This window comes from Callorhinus ursinus, unplaced genomic scaffold (assembly GCF_003265705.2).
Source record: "Callorhinus ursinus isolate GAN/ISIS: 27379988/994484 unplaced genomic scaffold, GSC_fseal_2.0 scaffold33, whole genome shotgun sequence".
Classification (NCBI taxonomy): domain Eukaryota; kingdom Metazoa; phylum Chordata; class Mammalia; order Carnivora; family Otariidae; genus Callorhinus; species Callorhinus ursinus.
The window spans coordinates 1195646-1213222 of NW_027397095.1; the positions used below are offsets into that span (position 1 = coordinate 1195646).

Consider the following 17577-nt stretch of genomic DNA (forward strand, 5'->3'; position numbering starts at 1 on the left):
TTGCTCATGGACGTGTCTGGATTATTCCTGTGTGTGTGTGTGTGTGTGTGTGTGTGTGTGTGTGTGTGTAAGCTCCCGTGGGTCTGCATGTGGGGGAGGGGAGAATTGAGTGGAGGAGGTTGGGATAATGATTAACTTTCCTTAGGGTGGGGGAAATGGTCCCTGTTAATGTTTTTGGATTGAATGAAAGAGTTTTCAGGGCAAGGGCCAAGTAGCGATTAGATCTTTTCCCTCCAAGTAATCCCCATTCAGGGCTGTGTAAATTGGAATACTGAGCAGAGGGACTGGGAGGCAGCAAACCCTTTAGTCTCTCCCAACTAGCAAGACCCTTTGAATGATGAATTTTGATGGAGTTTGTGTGAAGATTTGGGATTTTAGCTCAAAGGCAGACGTAGTGAACTTGAAGAAGGCTCAGAGGAGACAATGAAAGGCTTGGACAATTTGACTTGAATTCAAAAGGTGGAAGGGTTAGGAATTGTTCTGTCGAGACCTGCCTCCCTCTCGCATCACCTCTGGTCACTTCCTGCTTTACACTTTGTGTGGCAGCCATACTGAAATGCCCACCACGTTTCCCATCACTCCCAGCCTTTCCGTGCCACTTGCTGCCATCATGTCTGTGTGTCATGCGGTGCAGTATGCCCAGAATGCCCCTTTCTCCACATAGCCATCCTTTGCTCAGAGGCAGCACTTACTCTTCGTGGTATCCAGCACTGTGCTAACTGTGTTAGAGGCAGTAGACCATTTAATCCTCATAGAAACCTTCTGAGGTGGCTACTGTTACCTCCACTTTATGTTCAAGTCAATGAGACTTAGAGAAGTATGGTAACTTGCTCCAAGGCTACACAGCTTGTAAGAGGAGCCAGAATTTGAACCCAGGTATTTCTCTCTTTCTCTTTTTAAAGATTTTATTTATACATTTGAGAGAGAGAGAGAGAGAGAGAGAGAGAGAGAGAGAGTGAGCAGGAACAGGGGAGAGGGAGGGGCTGAGGGAGAAGGAGAAGCAGACTTCCCGCAGAGCAAGGAGCCTGATGCGGGACTCCATCCCAGGACCCTGGGTTCATGATCTGAGCTGAAGGCAGACACCTAACCGACTGAGCCACCCAGGCGTCCCTCATTAGGAAATTTAGAACCAAGTTTATAGCCCATTTCTAGCAACTACACAAAGACTGAGCGGTGCTTTTTTATGTATGCCAAACGTATTTTATGTTTTAGTGTTTTCCTCCTTCAATTTTCCCCTGTGATTGGTTCCCTCAATCATTTATTTTCTGGTTGTGGTATGTGGGTTTTCTTTTTTAGATTTATTTTTTATTCATTTGAGAGAGAGCATGCACAAGCAGTGGGGGGAGGAGGGCCCGAGAGAGAGGGAGAAGCAGACTCCCCGCTGAGCAGGGAGCCCGACGCGGGGCTCAATCCCAGGACCCCGAGATCATGACCTGAGCTGAAGGCAGACGCTTAACCGACTGAGCCGCCCAGGCCCCAAACCCAGATAGTTCTGATTTCAGAGTCTGACTTCTTCTGTTAGTCCGGTTCCTCTGAGAAGCAGAAGCCAAGATGGGATTAAACGTGCAAAGATTTCACTAGAGTGATAGCAGTACAAGAGACACTGGGGAGGTTGCTGGAGGAGGCTGAGAGAGCCATCAGACTGAGAGGCAAAGAGAGGAAAAAAGGTTGGGTAGGAACATCCTAGATGACCATGCAGTCCAGGAAAGGTTCAGGAAGCCCTTTGCTGAGTCCTTGAGCTGAAGTCCGCCGTCAGTGGAGTCCTACATGTTTCCGCGGCAGGCCTGCCTTCGGGTCCGTCGTGCGGAGTCCCCCGGCTAGCAGCAGCCAGGGGGGAAGAAGTGCCGCCTCGTGCACGCTCCGTGATGAACACAGCACCTCGGGCCCTTGATCAGATTATGTTCCGTGAGGTTCAGGGGTTCTCTCTCGACTGGGCAGATTTCGTCCCAGCAGGGGACAGGAAGCAACATCTGGAGATAGCTTTGATTGTCACCAGTAAGGCAGGGGTTGCTCCTGATACCTGGTGAGTAGAGGCCAGGGCTGCTCTTCAACATCCTACAGTGCACAGGACAGCCCCCCCAACATAGAATGATCCAGTCTCCAATTTCAGTGATGCTGGGGTTGAGAACCACTGATGTAGGGGGAGGCCGGCAAGGGGCATTCTCAGGACCACGGCATTCTCCACCTCTCCATCTTGTCTCCCTCCGCCAATACACCCTCTCTGGCTTTCCCCCTCCGCTCACTCTGGTAGAGGCCCCCCTCTCTTACACTCCCGGCGCTCGGCATGCCTCCTTCCCAGCACTTCCCATTGCTCGTGGCCTCATCTGTCTCCCTGGATGGACTGGGAGGATGCGGAGAGCGGGAGCTCCATCTTACTTTGCTTTGTATCCCTCACACCCAGGCTAGGGTCTGGCCCCTAGTGAATGTTTATTAAATGAATGAAGGTGGGAGAAGGCTCTGAAGCCATTTAGTGGCAAATGTTCTATAGGTGACAGGCTTTCACATAGCTCCTTTTCAGGACCCATCTACCCCAGGGGATCCTGTAACTCCCTGCTTAATGGCCACCAGTATAACAAATTCCTTCCTGAACAGTTTCACTTGAATGTCCCATAGTAACTCAAAGTCAACATGCCAATAATGAAAGGTATGCTCCTCCCCAAACCTGATTTTCTTTCTATGTTCTCTTTGTCTGTGAATGGCCACACGACTTATCCTATTACTAAAACTAGAAACTTGGGAGTCGCATCTTTTCCCTCACCACCCCCCCGTCCCCTAAATCACTAAATACTGAGAATTTGACCCTTGATATCTCTCAAATCTTCCTTCCTGCCTCCATTCTCACCACCGTCGCTGTAACACTGGCTCTCATCACTTCTGTTCTGGATGATTGCTCGTCTCCTAACTCATCACCCTGCCACATATCCCCTTCAGATTTACACTCGACTCTGCTGCCGGAGTGATAGTCCTAACACATATTTGAGCAGATTATCCTCTTGCTCGAAATCTTTCAAGGGCTTCTTGTGATCTCCAGGATAAAGTCCAAACTTCTTATCACAACGCCCATGACTTTCATGACCTGGACCCCTGCCTGGCTTTCCAGCCTCATCTCCTATCACTTCCTCACACATACCTTTGGCGCTGTTTCTCAGCTGGGGGTGACTTTACACCCCAGAGAACGTCTGACAATGTCCGGAGACATTTTTGGTTGTCACAGCCCGGGGGAGTGAGGTGCTAGTAGTATTGAGTGGGTGGAATCCAGGGATACCATTTGCTAAACAATCTGCAACGCACAGGACAGCCTCTCACAACAAAGAATTAGCCAGCATGCAAAATGTCATGAGGCATTTCCAGGGCTCCTTTAGCTCCCTGGAAGCCCCATGCCCGTTTCACTGGTCTGTGCCTAAAACGTGCCTGGAATGCCTTTCTCTCCCGTTTTCATCTGGCTAACTCCCACTTGCCCTACAAAACTCGATTTAACCCTTGCCTCTTCTGGGAAGCCTTTCCGACCTCCCAGTCTAAATCAGATGTCCCTCCTTTGTGCTCCCGTGGCCCTCGGGGCCCGCCCCCTCTCATGATGCTTATTAGATAGTGCTGCAGTTATTTCATTATCTCTTCCCTGGGGAGACTGAACTCCTTGACATCAGGGAACACGGTTTTTTTCACATACGCATCCCCTCTACTCGGCGCATGGTACGTGTTCCAATAAACATTTGAATCCATGAATGAATGACCACACGATCCGAACAAATGATGGCCTCAGATTCGAAAAAAGAATACAAGTTGTTGCTTGCCATCAGCCTCACCACTGGTCTTCCTTTAGGGAGATGCCTACAATATTTACTGTGACGTTGGGCCAGTCAATTGGTGAGAAGATGAACTAGAAAAGTACTCCTTCCTTTATCCATCAATATTTTATTGGTCACCTACTATGTACCAGACACCGAGGTAGACACTGAGGACCTGGCAGTGAATAGGACAGACATTTGTAAGTTGCCTCAAGGAACTTACAAATCGAGCAGGTTATATACGTTTGACTGAAATCTAGTTAGTCTAAGTAGACCACCTTGGGGAATCTCAGTTAAGGGTCTGGAAATAAAATGTATTAGAAATTTAGAGTGCTTCCCAGTCTGATTTGATTTGCTTGCAGCAAATTGACCACCTTGCAAATCCTTGGTGTAACAGGCATGTCCTTCCCCTGAGCAATACACAGAGCATAAATGCAGCCAAACTATTTCTGGCCCTGACTCTCCAGCCATAGGAAAGACTCTATCTGCAAGGAAGAAAGGAGGTTACTGACCAGAATAAGCTACAAAATAAGTGGAGACCACCCACTTCCTTAATTGACTTTGTATAAAGAAAATGAAAGCTCATTACCCGTCTTGTCAGTTGCCCCACATCTCTGGAGCTGGGGCAGCAGCTGAATAATGAAAAGCTCACTAGTGCAGAAACAGTTAACATTAACTTTGGCACTGTGTGTCAAGTGAGGTTTGGGCCTGTTATCTCTTTCCTAAGAGTCTCTCAGATTCAACTACAACACTAAGATATCCAAATGCACAGGAGTAAATCTCTACATTTTTAAAGTGGATCTAACCATACTCATTTGATTTATTTGAGTAGCTTTGGGCTGAACTAATGCTAGGGAAAGACTTATTTGACCATGATTGGGAAAATGCTATGGAAAAGTTAAAGCATTATACTCCGGTATATGAGAGAATGGGAGGGATAGTATCTTCCAGATGCCCAGAGAAATTTCCAACTGAGATAAACTCAGGGGTTATTAAGGAGTCTTTGTTTGGGCAGCAGAGGAAACTTCCCCCCATTTCATTCATTTATTCATTTTTAAAGTTCTATTTAAGTAATCTTTGCACCCAGCGTGGGGCTTGAACTCACGACCCTGAGATCAAGAGTCCCATGTTCTTCCGACTGAGCCAGCCAGGCGCCCCCATTCATTTATTTATTGAGCATGTACTATGCATGAGGCACCATGCTGGGTATTGGAGATACTGCAATGGGTGGGTGGGAGTGTGGACAAAAATCCCTGACCTGATGTAGATTACATACTATTGGGTAAATATTTGGCAAAAAAAGGTAAGCTGCCCTGTGTGCGTGCGCGTGCACGCACGGGTCTCTCTCTCTCTCTCTCTCTCTCTCTCTCTCTCTGTGTGTGTGTGTGTGTGTGTGTGTGTGCGCGCGCGCGTGCGCGTCTGCTGGGCTTCTGTTCAGCCTCCTTTCACCCTACACCCTTCCCCCTCCAGGGCTGGCAAGTAGAGGTGTTGGCTTCCTTCACAGATTCCATAACTTTTGGGGGAGCTGTACCGGATGGATATGTTAAATCACTGATGCAACTGTCTCGACCCTTAGGTGCAGTTTGGGTTTTCCCCTAAACACTTACATCGCCTTTCAGGACTGTAAGGCTGTAAATGGAATCATTCTGGTTCTCAGGATCCATAATTAAGCTCCTGTGTTTGCACGTTCAAACTTTGAGGGTGCCCCTTGGGCATTTGGAGAGCATTTAGCATACTCAGCAGCCTCTGCGACAGAAGCCAAAGTGGCAGCGGGAGTACATTCCATAAAAGCAGCTCTCTTCCTAGAGCCCATAATTAGAATGTGTTAACTACATCCTCTTTGCATCTGGGACACAGAAATTCAAGGGTGACAGAGGCAGAATGGCAATGGGACCCACAAAAATGTTCTGCTATCTGTAAAGGTAAGAAGTTGGTCTTTATTCTCACTTGTCTACTAGAAGTCAGCGGTTTTTTCCTGCCTGAGATTAGACACCTAGGGAGGCATTCTATGTAAAACAGCCTAGTCCCCGGCCCATCACGAGAATTTAAAAAATGACAGCTATCATCATCATTAGCATCATCCTTATCATGTTAGCACTTCACTGTCTTAGGGAGAATGAAGTAGAAAGAAACAGAAACAGGGTCTCAGGTCTGTGATCTGGTTTTGTCATTAAATCGTCGTGGGGTCTTCGCGAGCCATACAAGAAGTGTAATCTTTGGCAGGGTGGAATAAGGAGGAGGGGGAAGTGGAAGGAATCCTAAACGGAGCAGACTGGGGCTAGGGAGGAGATAATCCAGTTGCATAGTGTTACTGGATGTCCAGATCCACTCTTCACCCTGCTCTGTGAGACAGGAGGCTGACCCATATGGATTGCATTCATGGACTGCCTTGCCTCCTGACTTCTGGTTGTGTTTGGCACCAGCTGGGGATTGGGGGGTGGGAGGAGAGTGAGGCTGGAGAGTTTATTCCCCAGGCTCTCTCTTGATGGGACTGAGGACCGGCAGTGCCTGCGTCTCTCTCTATGGAAGGCCACAGGGTCCTATAAATCACACTCTGCACACCGTTCCCTCTCCTTGGCCCTGGGTGGGTAACAGCGCCCTGCAGTTACTATCTCCCAGGTATGACCCCATCTCTTGTGAAGGTTCCACTCTCTACCCACACCTTTGTAAGTAGCCCCTTTATGAAATTCTCCCCCAGATTACTCAGTTTGAGGGTGCCATCTTTTTCCTGCCCAGACCTTAACTGATAAACCTTGGTCATTTTTGTACTATCTCCTAAGCCCGGAGCGACATTGGCATCATGGTAGCATAAGACATCCCTCATTTTTGTCCCTCAAGCCCCTAGCACAGTGCTGGGCACCTGGTAGGCACCCACTAAACACCAGTAAAATGAATAAGTTAACGAACTTTGGGGAGGATAGCTGGGTAGTCCAAAGGGAATAGGTAATTCTGGTACAATTCTGATCATCAGGAGTTCGAGGAGGGTCAATCTAGCAAGTGGAGCAACCCTAGGGCAGGGAGTAGGATTTGGAAAGAGGAGGATCTAGCTGGGGCAGCTGGAAGAAATTGAGCAAGGAGAGTATGTAAGACCCTAGTCACTGACGGAAGTTCAGGGCGGGGCCCAGATGTGGGTACGTAAGGACAGAAAAAGCAGCAATGCTCAGGTCGACTTAATCATTGGGCTTTCGGCAGGAGAGAGTGTCCTGGCTGATCACTCAAAGTCTGGGAGCTATTGGGCGGGGGTGAAGGAGTCTAATTCGCTAGACCGGCATAGCTTGAGGACTCGTAACTATTCTTTCATGGAGGATATTTCTTGAGCCCCTTGTTCTGCTTTTGACACTTTGCAAATGATCTTCAGGACTTAACTCGGTTTCCATCATTTTCCTTTTTGGGGAAGGAACTCACACAGTAGCTGACAGTTCACTTTTTCACTATAAAGTAATGAGTGACTACATGTGTAGGGGTTGAGAACGTGGGCATTAGAATCAGACAGACTTTTATAAGAATCTTCACTTGACCAGTGTGGGCAAGAACCTTTCTGAGTCTCTGTTACTTATTTTTTTAAAAAATGAAGCTGGTGATAGTGCTTTTCTCCTTGTGTTGCGATGAGTATTAAATGAGATAATTCGTGCCGAGCACTTAGAACACTTCTGGGCATATAGTAAATACATAGTGAATGAACTTTAGCTTACATCTGTATTAGTATTTATCTTTCTGGTTTTTCACGTGTCCATCTCTTGGAGTCTGATTAGCGCTAGAGCAAAAGCAGCACATAAAATTACGTTTCGGAGCCCGCAAAACAGAGGAGGCCACATCTCCATGATGCTGCCGCTGCCCTTCCCTATCATATTTCTATGCCAATCACTAGCACTGGCCAGTAGGGGACCGTTATCTATCCTCTGGACTTTCCCAGCTTTTGGTCCGTGCTTCCGTAATGGTGCTTATCACATTTTAACATGTCTGTTTCCCCTACCTGATAGTGAGTTATGCGAGGGCAGGGCTAGGCACGAGAGTAGGGGCTCAGAAATACTTGTTGAAATTTTTTAAAATAAAATTTCATCTGCGCACATCCTCCTAGGACCTTAGCCTCTTCTGAAGAATAAATTGGGCACTTCACTCAGGACGTTAGGGCACCTGCTTCTTTCCTCTTGTTCCAATCCCTATTCTTTCCATTCCCAGACACCTGCCTCCTGCTCTGAACAAGTGCTGGAAAGCAAATATGGCAGAAATAAATACCATTCAAGCAGTGCCTACACTGCAGGGAGCCCATAAAAGGAGAAGGCCCCTCTAAACTGGAGATCTGTTTATTTTGCAATTAGCAAAAGGTCAGGAGGCCTGGCATAGAATCCAAGTGTTACTCTGCTGTGTTAGCAAGAAATGTGGGGTTGGGAAGTTATTGCTGGGGATTTGGAATTTTTATTATGAATTCCAGGAAGCCAAACTTTTCTGGGTAATATGTGAATCGCAGCAAAGTATTCTGCCATCCTTTGACCCAAAGTTAGCTCCTTTTTGGTGATATAACAAGGTCAGTAGGTCATGGGAGCTCTGGTGGATTACCTTAAAATGACCCCTTTTGAGGATGTAACAGATTATTAATCAGGAGCCATATCAAGGAGCTATGGCTAGGGAGGAGCAAGCTTTCAACCTTTGATTTAGGAGCTGGGAATTTACAGTTCTCTTTCTTCTGCAGGGCCCTAAATTGGCTCGACATAACTCTAACAGGAGCATTTGTTCAGTGGGTGCTCTCTTTACCACAGGGCATTATGGGATACCATCCATTCAGAAAAAAACATATTGAGCACCTACTATGTGCCAGGTACTGAGCTAGGGTGATGGAGACACACAAAAGACCAGGACGTTGTCCTCAGAGTACTCGAGGGCTAGTGAGGACACAGGCATGAAAACAGAAATGCGGCCCGTTGTTAGGGGTGGCGCGACGTGGAGCATCATGGTCTCATCTATCAGGGCAGAGTGAGGCCTAAAGCAAAGAGTGACCCATATTTTAGCCGGGGAAAGAGCCAGCGACGGGAAGGACTTCATAGAGGAGGTGGCGGATTTCAATTGCCCGACCAAAAAGAATCCTTTAAGTGAGAACAGTGCCTCCCGAAGATTCTGCTGCGGTGGCCACAGTATCATTGACCCTGCCTTTACTTTAGCCCTCTTCTATTGGCTTGTAGCTACTTGTACTTTGAAAACTGGTTTTGAAGTCTTAATTGTAAGATTGTGCATCTCAAATTCATTGACTTTGCCTTTGACCCTAAAATGCGTATGCTTTTCTATCCCTCAGTTAATGCATACATTTGGTTGATTAACAATGGAGCACTTCTGTACTACATGTGTCATCTCAGGCCGGAAACTTCTTGGACGGGGAATCCCTTTGTTGTTAAAAGCTGCCTGCCTCGTAAGCTTTTAAAGCTTATTTCATCAGGTGCATGCTGGGAGGTGAGGGATGATAAAGTCTCTGGGCTACAAAGCCCCGTCCAGAAGGCCTTCCCCTCAGCACCAAACTGCCTCAGACCGTCAGTCAGTCACATTTCTGACCTGATGCCAGCCAGGGGAGCTCACATCTCCACGGTCTCTGCACTCCCTTTCTATTGCCTAGAATCAGAACCGGAGGAGCATCTCTGCTCCCTTTTTATTCCTGTGGCTCTAAAAATGCTTTCCCATCAGCAAGCCACCATTTCTGTGATACGGGAAGCCAACACAACAATCAGTTGACATGTATATAGGAAACTAAAGACTTATTTGAAGCTTCTGCACCTGGTTCCATGTCTTCCTGGGAAACTCCAGCTACTGCGTAAGCCTGGAACCTTGGTGTGATGGGTTCCTACAGGCTTTAGAGCTGAAGTGCTCTTTAGCTGATTAAAAAAAAAACCTAAATATACATTGAAATATTGTTTTCCCACAAGTCCCTTAAATATTAAATAGCTTATGGCTTTTTTTTCTTCTGACCATGTGGTTTATAGCTTGTTGATCTTGGAAAACACTATTCAAAAATAGCATGTCACAAGTATTGCAATCCACAGGATTGTTTTGAAGAGAGTGATTGGCCAGAGCATCTTCTATGATACTTCTAAGTCATGCCACTGATGAGCATTTGTGCTTTCCATTTGCAAATGAATGAAAGGTAATTTAATTTGGCATTAGCTAGGGGCGCCTGGGTGGCTCAGTCGGTTAAGCGTCTGCCTTGGGCTCAGGCCATGATCCTGGGGTCCTGGGAGCTGCTTCTCCCTCTCCCTCTCCCTGCCGCTCACCCTGCTTGTGCCCTCTCTCTCTCTCTCTCTCTGTCAAATGAATAAATAAAATCTTTTAAAAATATAAGTTGGCATTAGCTTAATGATGACCTTTACGGAACCAAAAGAGAGTCAGCCTATGGAAAAACAAAGCTGTTTGGCACTAAGCAAGAAAGTCAGGACGCATTCTTGTTGTAATGCAACTTGCTAATGGGAACCAAGGTAAATAACAAGTGGGGAGAAATTGTCACCTATTGATCCTAATAGTGAGATGTCAAACAATGTGTCTCAAGTTTAAGAGAGGGAGAGGGGGAGAAATCCCCTCTTTTGCTTTACCATTTGCAAAGGACTTCAAAAATCTGCCTCAGCAAAATCTCATCTATTTGGACTAATGGGCGTGGGGGCAGGCAGACCAATCTGAATTAGTGACAGGTTGGAATTCTGGAATGTTTTAAAACATGCCCTTTTATTAGCTGAAGTCTTATGTGTACAATAACTCAAACTAACTGCTCGCAGTGGTTCCCAAGAGAGACCCTCAGAGACTTGCTTTCGTGAATAGATAAGACCCATTTGTTATTAGCAGTTTCCATTGACTCATAAACAATGTGCTGAAGTCCTTAAAAACAATTTGTTCCTTTAAGGAGATGAAAACGCATTTGTGATGTGGTTTAGAGAATCCTGTCCAACAGACTCTCTCTTCATGGAAAGTGCAAAGAGATCTCTCCCTAGATTCTTGTGGCACCTGAGGGATTAAGGCGTGGCTGGCCTGGTGGGGGAAAAGGAGGTTCACCCAGCGGTCTCTGTCAAGAGAGATACAGAATACGGAGTTGGGAAAAAATATCCCCATCCCCAGGCCGGCCTCCGCTGGGATACTGCTGGCATCAGGAAGGAGATCACTACCTCTGGAGGCTGGGCAGTGCGAACATTTGGAAATGGGTTTTTCCTTTGCTCTCGATTACCTGTGGGGAGGACAGCCCCTGTAAACCTGTCTGCGTGTGGACTTGTCACATCAATATCTTTTGCATCCCCAGTCTCCTTCATTTGGGCGTCAAAGTGGGAAGTTGACTTTGTTTGCCCACCCATCTCCTTTCCTACCCCACTTCTTCGCCTCTCGTCCCGAAGCCCTGTAACATAAAACAGGGAGCAAACTGTGAGCTCAAACCCATTCTTGTCCCTCCCTGGGTTATTTGCCTACTCATGAGGAATTGTGGAAGATCCTAATCCTTCAAGACTGGAAAGAAAGAACTGTAATTTTGCAATGTATGACGGGCAATGGCGTTCGTTGATAAAGTTTGGAGAAACGGATCAGGAGCAGCATCCGGGCAAATCATACTGTGTGGACAGCCTGCCCTCCTTCCATCCCCAAATGCACTCACCTTTGCTCTGTTAGGTAATGTAAATATCCAGCTGCCTCTCCATATCTGGGTTGAATGTTTGTGTTCTCTTGTCTGTGTGGCCTTGACACGCCTGGCCACATCATGAAGGGTCTGTATTACAATGTAAACTCTAGCAAAGCGCTCATGTTTGTTAATCTTTGTACATTTCTCACAAACGAGTGTTCAACAAGTGTTTAAAACAATTTTTTAATTACACATATCATCATTTCAAATACACCTATCATGAAATTTACCATCATAACCATTTTTAAGTGTATAGGCCAGTAGCTTTAAATACCTTCTCATTGTTGTGCAACAGATCTCTAGAGCTTTTTCATCTTGCAAAACTGAAACTCTATATCCATTATATAGTTACTCTCCGTTCCTCCCTCCCCTCCAGCCCCCCCCCCGGCAAGCAACCATTCTACTTTCTGTCTCTATGAATTTCCCTACTCCAGACACCTCATTTAAGTGCAATCATACTGTATTAGTCTTTTCTGACTAGCTTATTTCACTTAGCATAATGTCTTCAAGCTTTATACACGCTGTGGCATATGTCAGAATTTCTGTCCTCTTAAAGGCTGAATAATATTCCATTTGTATGCATAGACCACATTTTGTTTGTCCATTCATCCGTCGAAGGACGCTGGGGTTGTTTCCACCTTTTGGCTCTTGCAAAAAATACTGTACGGGCGTACACATATCTGCTCAAGCTTCCGCTTTCAGTTCTCTCGGGCATATGCCTAAGAATGGAATTGCTGGATCATATGGTGACTCTCTTTTTAACACTTGAGGATAATCAGTGTTGTTTAATGAGACTGAGGAGGAGGAGAAACATAAACTAGATGCATTATTAATATTAGAGTCTCTCTTTTCACCACATTATCTATTGAGTAGTTCTCCTGTGCTCAGGCTGTGTCTGACATAACTCGGAACTTTATGGTTCCTTCTTTTCTATCACTATAACGTAATCTCTCCCTAAAAGCGGGAATTTCTGTCTATCGTCTTCTTGACTGGCAGATGCCCAGAACCTAGGATAGTGCCTGGCATTCATTCGTTCACCTGTTCAGCAAATGCTATTGAGGATCTAATATGTAGCTTGGACAAAATGCTCATGAAAGTGATCACAAGTCAGTGAAGAAAGCACTGTTTCCTGTCTGCTTGGCTAAGGGGCAGAGTGGATGAAGGGAGGCAACAGGGTCTTTCTCAATCACTTTGTGCCCTATCAGCCAAACACTGGCAATCCCCTGCTTGCGAAGGGAGACAGGGGTGAATTTAGGACTCAGAAAGAGCAGCTCAGTGAGAAATGAAGATTGTTAGAGACAGAAGCCTTTTCCAAGTGGTCCTGGACAGAGAGCCGCCCATTCACAATACTGAAGCCATATTGAATTAGGAGGAGAGCAGATCAACTCTTACCTTAGCAGGACACGATCAACTCTTGGCTGAAAAGAATTTTGTTGTTGTTTTTGTTTCACTTTTGCCTCAAATCTGAATGAGGAGATGCGGAGCCACTATTGTCCAAGGAGAACCTTTGAATTAGGAGGCTCAAGGAATCAACCTACGTGTTCCCTGGTCCTCAGTCAATCCTAGCTAGTTCAACCAGGTTGACCCTTGAACAGCACAAGTCTGAAAAGCGTGGGTCTGCTCATATATGGATTTTTTTTTTTTGCAATAAATACAGCGCGGTACTGTTAAGTGTATTTTCTCTTCCATGTGATTTTTTTAAAGTACTCTCTCCATAACATTTTTTTACTAGCTTACTTTATTGTGAGAATACAGTATAGAATACATATAACCTATAAAATATGCACTAATTGATGGTTAATGTTATTAGTAAGGCTTCTGGTCAACAGTTGTTAAGTTTTTGGGAAGTCAAAAGTTGTATGTGGATTTTTTACTGCATGGGGGGTCGTCACCCCTAACCCCATGTAGTTCAAGGGTCAATTGTAGGTACAGAGTCGTCTCAGGGCTCTCTGGGGTTCACAAAACGGGGCATTCATTCAACGGTGCCCCTTAAATTCCGCTTCTCTAAAATAGCATGTGAGACACTGCTGGAACAGTGGAGCTGGGAGGGAAATGGCTGAGGTTCCTCACAGTTAAACCCTCAAAGGCATTTTGCAATTCCACGCTGACTCCAAATAGGCCACATCTCTTCCCTCTTCTGTGAGCCCCAGTGATTTTCCTGGTCTGTCTTCCTACTTCTGAAACCACCTCCACTTAGTCCATTTCTTAGGGTCCTTTTTGCCTCTGTCTGGCCTTTGGGGACAGGAGTAAGCTCTCTAGCTCTCCTCTCCTTGCTGTCATCCCCAGTGGCGCCGACACCACAGGGGAAGAACAAAGTCACAAATATGAACAGTGATAAAAACTCAAGACATGTCACAAAGTTCTTGTAATCAATGTCCCTGCTTCTTTCCTTGAAGGTACCCAGAAGCCCCAGGGGTCTCCTGTTTTCTTTTATCTGTGAGGGCGGCTCTCCTTACTGCTTATAGGCTAAGGCGACGCTAATTAGCCTAGCATTCAAGGCCCTCTCCAAGCAGACTAAGGTCCACCGCCCCATTATTATCTACCACTCGTCTTCTAGTCTACACAAACTGTCTGCCCTCGGCAAATGGTCTCCTAATTGTTTCCCCCTCAAATAGCTGAAACTATTTTCATTCCTGTTTCCTGGTCTTTGTCCACATTAATTCCGTCAGGCTCTCTGCTACCCTTTCTTCAGGGCTCGGAGCCTTACCTTTTGTGACTACCCAGGGCCCTTGGGGGAGAATTGCACCCTCCCTGGAATTCCAGTAATGTTTCCAGTCTGCGCCCCTTCTCTGGATGTTACACCCGGGAGTACATGTGTGTGCGTGTGTGCCTGAAGGCAAGCCCTTCTTTCTACCTCTGGGGCTAACGCAGTGCCGGGCCCTGAGTAGGCACTCCGTAAGTAAACTTTCGTTTCAATGAGGGTGCATGTTCTTGAAGCTGATGCTTTCTTTCCTTAGGTGGTGTTTACTAAAGCGAATGAAGTGCGGCTGAGACTTGCTCACATTTTGAGAAAAGATGAGGATGGTGATGACTCAGTGGCAAGATCTTTTGGCAGAGAATTCATCTTGAAAATACTCGTACTATCCTGGCAATGTACACGTAACAAGAGGGAACAGCCAAACCAGTCTTAAGATAAAGCTAAAGAGCTTTCAGCATTTTAGTAGGCAAGACTTTCCTTCCTTCCTCCCTTCCTCCCTCCCTCCCTCCCTTCCTTCCTTCCTTCCTTCCTTCTTTTTTATTACCAAGGTTGTTAAACACTGCAGTGAGCTACAGAGGTAGATTATTGAGAAAATTTGGAGGGGTGGACAATTTATTCATTCATTCAAAGGAAAACTGGCAGGCAAAATAAAGGAAGGGGGGAAAAGTTTAAGTATGAGGGATTTGGCATTCATCCATGGAAAACAGAGGAAGGCGGATAAAATCTTTTTTTCTTTTTTCTTTTTTTTTCTTTTTTGGACTTTTTGGTCTCTCAACTGTGTATGGCTTCCCCAGCAGGATGAAGAGACTCGTGGAGGGTGGGGCTCCTTCTTCACTGTGTTGTAGAGCCATCAAGCAGGCCAATAAAATAAAAAAGGCCTGCAGATGTTTTTCTCCTGAAGAAGGGGTTGGAATGGTTCCTGAGTAACTGTTGGTTAATGGCGATATACTTTCAGTCATGGAAAAGATACGGAGAGGCTGACAACTTTAGCTCTGATATACCTCACCCCAAGGAGTGCGGGGGGTGAGGCGTGCTGAAGGACATGCTCTTACAAAGAGGGGGGGCGGGCATCAGGAACTGGACAGACACAGCCTCGCACAGGGGCCAGACGGGAAGTCAAAGAATGAGAAGTCGTATAAAGAGTCACTGAAGGAAAAACAAGAGAACAAAATGAAAACGTTAGAGGGACACTCACTACAGAGAAAGCAAGTTTGGAAGTTTGTGATTAGATTCTTGGCGAAAAGTACAGACAACGTGGCGTGTATTGTTGAAAAAGCCGATGAGGACATCCAACATCTTCAGTCCCAGAAACATCTGATCTCAGACTGCTTGTTTATAAAATAATTTTAGGTGTCTAAAGAGTCAGAATCTGTATCTGTAATAAGCGCTTCTGTTGATTCTTAAGATCAAGCAAGTCTGGGAAGCACTGTCATGTAATGTAGTAGGAGTTCTGGCAAAGTGTGAAAACAGCAACAAGTGATTTCACTTGGAAGACAAGTCATACAAAATAAAAAAGGGGAAAAGGGATAAAAGATGGGAAATTGGATTGGGGGAATAAACAATCAGTTTTTGCCCTGCTTGCTCCCGAAATGATTTAAGGCAGTAGCAAAGTTATACTAGTAAATAACCGAATTGCCTACTGTCGGCTTGGTAGGGCACATGCGTTCTCTCATTTAATGCCGACAACAACCCCCACTTTACAGATTGAGAAACTGAGACTCGGGGAAGGGAAGCTAGGAAAGGGCAGAGCTGGGATCCAAGCGGAGGCCTCTGCTACTCTTAACTGTGTCACTGAACTACTTACAGACATCAAAACAAACCAACCCCAAAGCCCAGGAACCACAAAAGATACAACCAAGGGAAGAACTTTGGATGAAGAGAAGATAAGGGAGGGAAAGCATGGTGACGCGGATTGGGTCCTGTTCATTGATTACAAATGTGGCTGTGAGCTAACAGCCAAAGGAAGCCAAAACTCTTGATTCAGAGCATCCATAAGATAAAAGCAGACCTGCTTTTTCAGGAGAGACATCACAGTTTCTGATAGAATTTCCTGAGAGAAATGTCTCGTGTGGATCCTCAAAAAGAGGAGAAATGCTTCCATTGAAAGGATTTTTTTCCCCCAAGGGAAAAGGACATTTTGTTGTTTATTCATTTTTTAAAACTCAGGAAGGCAAATAAGTGAAGCAAGGAAATCATTTAAATATGGATTATAATATTCTTCCCTTGCAAATATGTTTTGTAGTTCACATTTTCTTGGTAACAAAAGAGCTACGTGTGGAGTTTTTGTCCTTGGAGATCTTAAAAAAAGGGTGGCTCTTCCTCTGGCTTGGATGCCTGAAGGCAAGGACTGGCTTAATGGGGCCCCTTCCAACTCGGGGGCTGGGATTCCATCCTTCTGTAGCTGTGCAAACACCTTCTACCTGAGGCTGCTTAGCCAGTCTTAAACCTAAAGACTCAGCCACAGAGATGGCTATGAATGCTTCCATTGTGAGGATCCTTTCTGATAAAATAAATATTTAAACACACACACACACACACACACACACACACACACACACACACACACACTAAAACAAAACCTCCACAACATTCGGGATTAAGACACACCCAAGTAAGACATTCGCAGTAACAAAAGTCTCACTTAGTCAATGCTTGTCACCGGGGATGGAGAGTCAGCACTTAGCGCCACTCATTTAACGCCGGAGCGTTTGCTGAAGTCCTTTGTGTCTTAGATGTCAAAGAAATCTTTTCTAAGGGAACCATCAGCACCACCTCAGGGGTGATGTTTTAAGCCTAATGTGAAAAAGAGAGCTTCTCTAAAACTTCTTATATGATTAACACGGTTCAGTGCCCTTTATGACAAAGCATGGGGAGTGCAAATAAAATTCTCTTCAGGAGGAGACCTTCCTCCCCCCCGCCCTTTTTTTTTTGCTTAAATCATTTCTTAGCAATGTGACACAAGAAGAGAACTTTCACATTTCTGGGGGCGGGGGAGCTCAGGGAGATAGAGTCGTGCAGTTTCCACGGACCCAACCCACTCCGGAGTGTGCCAGAGGGCTCCAAGGAGGCTTCCTTGGGGGGCATGTGGCGAGGCTGAGACCCGGGAAAGGCGAGAGAGAATGGAGTTCCCATCTTGGTGTGCGTTAGGGAATGGTACGTGGCGAGAGCTAACCCTAGCCCGTTGGCCTCTGAGAGTCTGTTTGAATCTGCGGCCTTCTTTCCGGCTAGCATGGCGCGTCCAGGAAGGAGGCGCCCGGGAGGTTTCTGTAAAAAAGGAACGAGGTGCTTGTGCTACAAAGAGGGATATGTCTACCCTGCTGTCGAGGGGCAGACTGCATCCTTGCAACAGAAGGTGTCACCCTCTGGAGTGCTTGATGGACTGCTACTCTAACAGGTTTTCCCTTTATAAACAGAGGCCAGCCGCTTTGGCCTTATCTACTTGATTCTAAAATAGCTCGTCA

At 46.0% G+C, this 17577-nt stretch overlaps 1 pseudogene; it reads right to left on the minus strand.

Annotated features, from left to right (window-relative positions):
* Window positions 1-17347, minus strand: part of LOC112809155 (BOS complex subunit NCLN-like) — a 62087-nt pseudogene extending 44740 nt beyond the window's left edge.
* Between the last annotated feature and the right edge of the window lie 230 nt (window positions 17348-17577).